Raw genomic sequence first — 3,190 nt, 5'->3', positions numbered from 1 at the left:
GCTTCTAGTCAAGTAGTTTATACATTTAAACAGCTGGAATGAGCACGAGTGCCATTAAACATGATTGTGGAGAAGGCTGTAATCAAAATCTGAAAGGCTTGGATCGGAGTGGCTCTTTAGATAATGCATTGTATAAACTTAAAGTAACATTGGCCCAGAATGTCAAGATTGCCCGTATGCAGTACATTCAGCTATTTTGCACGCTGATCTCGCCATTGCTTACTTACCCTCAGATTTCCTGGATTTCTAATTAGAATAGGGCTGCAGAACCAGTGCAGCCAATGGTCAATGTTTTCGATTAGACGCGTGTGTCCTGAGCATTGAGCTGCTGAGCTTTTGTCTGACTGATCTCAATATTCAAGGGAGCAAGCCTTTACTGATTTATGTTTCATAAATGTGTAACTGGTACATGCATCAAAAATAGCTTTCTGACTGAACATGGCTATTGTATAAAAAATTCAACGTTGATGAAATATTAAACAGAACTTGTGCTATTCCATCACTTTTAGTGAGCTGCAGTACTGAAGCTTTAGATACTTTGATATGCTCTTAGATTTTCACATTGTCACCTCGATGTAACTCAGAATGTTAGGCTTAACTTGCTCCTTCTGTTTGTTGTTAAATAAGGTCCCATTGCAAAGTAAATGTAACTACTGCAGCAAGAGACTATTAGCCTCCCAGAAGAAAATGTACTCAGTATAGCTGCTCCACATCTTGTCATGTCTGCACTGGTTGATGAAGGTTGCTGTCCTGCTGGAATTACATGCCATCATGTGGAAACCAATCTCATAGAGCCTCTCAAATGCTTTCTCCAGGTAGGTGAACTTCATGTAAAACCTTGACGTGTACTTTACGGGGGGTGGGGTGGGGGGCGCAGTGATCGGGATCTTGGCATTCGTTCAGGGTGTCCCCAAAAAACCTCCTTGGCCAGAGTGATCCTGCCACAGACCACAATCCTCACCACCCTCCAAAATTTGACATCTGCCTGGTTATCCCAGACTAAGGTGTGGGAGTTGTGGTAGCCCATGGTTATAAATCCTGATCTCTTCTCTGCTGCCTTGGAGTAAGGAACATTCACGTCCAACAGATCGCTGCTCTGGGAGTTCTCCTCAACGCCATTCTGGTATGCCTCGGCAGTCGTTGAACTCTGCTTGACGACCTTGGGTGTCAGGAATGTAATCAGCTTGGTGAGCTGGAAGTACTCAGCCTCACTCAGCAGCCGTTCTTGTGGGAAATGGTCGAGGAGAACCAGCTGCTTGTCTCTGAGATAATCCAAGACATACCTGAAGGGCTTCATCCAAAAGCTTCACGGTCACTATTCCTGATACCAGCTTTTTATTTCCAGTTTTTTGCTCTGAATACAAATTCTCAAACTGCTATGCTAAGATTTGAACTCACAATCTCTGGCTTTTTAGTCTAGGCTCTGGATTGCTAGTTCAGTAACATAATCACTAAACGACCATAGCCCCACACTGTTAATTTTAATTCGAGATCTGACAATAAACTATTGACTTCAGATCAGATCATCACGTATAAAGAAATCTGATCTTGGTGCAGTAACACCAAGGGCCCACAAACGACAAGCGGCAGCTGTAGCTTCCATGACCGGAAAGCTCTGCAGCGGGTAGTCAAAACTGCCCAACGCATTACCGGCACCCGGCTACCAACCATAGAACATATATATCAGAAATGCTGCCTACGGAGGGCACGGTCCATCATCAAAGACCCTACCCACCCCAGCCACAGTCTGTTCGCCCTCCTACCATCTGGAAGACGCTACAGATGCATTCGCACCCGTACGACCAGATTTAGGAACAGCTTCTTTCCCAGGGCTGTCATCCTACTGAACTCCACAAATAAACACTAAAGCCTGCACATCTGCCGATGCACTTTATTATGGTCATATTTATGCTAATATATATATACAAATGTATGTTGAAATGTTTAAGTGTCCTAATCCAAATTGTACACTCTCGGGAGCCGCAAGCCTACATTTCGTTGTACTGCACTTGTGCACTAACAATGACAATAAAAGTTGATTTGATTTGATTTGATTTGATTTTGATTGTACAGTCTAAATTGCAGCGGCAATAAATGTAGCTTTAATTCAGGAAATTCACTGTTCTGGACTTATTACATGCAGATAGCACCCTCTAGTGGTAGTTAGGGTATAGCAGTGTTAGTGTACTGCAATAGGTCATTTGACCTTGTTCCTGTGTTAGCCCGGAAGTAGTATTCCAGAAAGAACCTACTGAGTAATGGAGAATCTCCCATGAGGGATTCTCAATCCTGTGGCATCTCATCTTATATGCTGGGCAGGACGCAATGTCTGTGAGTATCTTTGTTTGTTAACATGATAGCAACTTTGTCAGTATAGTATTTGACAATACTTTGTTTATAAGAAGTTAGTAGTTGTTAGCTACAGAAGTTTAGCTCGAGTGCTATTTAGTTATACAATTAGTCTATTCTATTGTTATAAATATGTTTATATCTTATGTAACATTTATTGTAAAGTACTCAGTTCTATGTACAAAACATACTTTGTCTTTGTTTACAGTTTCACAAATTTGTTCAAGTAAAGCTTCAAAACAGCAAACCCGCTTGTCGAGGAATTATTTGAATGAGTGTTTAGCTGGCTGGATAACTAGATAGGAGCACGTCTAGCGAGACCAGTACATTCACGATTGTCATTGTGGGGGAGGGGAAGGAGCTATGATAATTAATTTCTCAATATTTCAGTGACGGTAATGATGGAGCAGCGCAAAAGGCCAAGGAAATTATGTCGTGGTGTAAGTAATTCACTGATGCCACAATTTCCTGGGACTTTTGTACTGTAAAATAGGTCCTACAATGTAGGTACATCATTACAATGGAGCAAATCTCCAGGACATTCTAGGCCAATCATATTTACCACAAATTTCTATTGCATTGCCTGACATGCAAAGCATTGATTCTCCCCCTCCCACACCTGTCAACCTCTTGAATCTTCATACCCTCCATCCTTAACCTCTCAGATCTCTGGCTTTTGCCCTCCCCTCACCCTCCTGCATCTTCAGTTCCTCCATCATTTCAGCCTATCAGATCTCCAGTCATCTCTCCCTTCAGCCTCATATTTCAAATCTCCCCTCTCTTTAGTATCTTGGATCTCTGGTTCCCATTCTCAGCCTCTCAAATTTTAAAATCCTCCCTC

General features: G+C 42.2%; 1 pseudogene; it reads right to left on the bottom strand.

Annotated features, from left to right (window-relative positions):
• Positions 1-650: 650 nt before the first annotated feature.
• LOC147104292 (BTB/POZ domain-containing protein KCTD8 pseudogene) lies at positions 651-1,297 on the bottom strand (annotated as a pseudogene).
• Between the last annotated feature and the right edge of the window lie 1,893 nt (positions 1,298-3,190).

This window comes from Somniosus microcephalus, chromosome 19 (genome assembly GCF_052327205.1).
Source record: "Somniosus microcephalus isolate GS21.2 chromosome 19, FLI_Smic_1.0, whole genome shotgun sequence".
In the NCBI taxonomy this organism is placed as follows: Eukaryota; Metazoa; Chordata; class Chondrichthyes; order Squaliformes; family Somniosidae; genus Somniosus; species Somniosus microcephalus.
The sequence above is the reverse complement of the archived record's forward strand: the minus strand, read 5'-3'. Positions and strand labels throughout refer to the sequence as shown.